Genomic DNA, 388 nt, shown 5'->3' with positions numbered 1-388 from the left:
GAGTGCTGGGATTAAAGGCGTGTGCCACCACCGCCCGGCTTAAAAAAAAATTTTAATGTGCATAGTGATACATACTTGTTATCCAGCACTCAACCCTCAGGAAGGAGGAAGAATCAGGAGGATTAGAAGTTCAGGGTCTCTTTGGTTATGTAGAAAGTTTGAGGCCAGTCTGGGAAACATGAGACCCTGCCCCCAAAAAAGGAAGAGAAGGAGGAGAGAAAAAGAAGGGAGGCTACTGGGGGTACAGTTCGGTGGTAGTGTACTTGACTAGAATACTGGGGTACAGTTCAGTGGTACTGTACTTGACTAGGAGGAAACTGGGGTACAGTTCAGTGGTAGTGTACTTGGTTAGGGGATACTGGGGTACAGTTCAGTGGTAGTGTACTTG

The sequence above is a fragment of the Microtus ochrogaster genome, unplaced genomic scaffold (genome assembly GCF_000317375.1).
Source record: "Microtus ochrogaster isolate Prairie Vole_2 unplaced genomic scaffold, MicOch1.0 UNK80, whole genome shotgun sequence".
Lineage (NCBI taxonomy): Eukaryota > Metazoa > Chordata > Mammalia > Rodentia > Cricetidae > Microtus > Microtus ochrogaster.
This window is presented reverse-complemented; position numbering follows the sequence as displayed.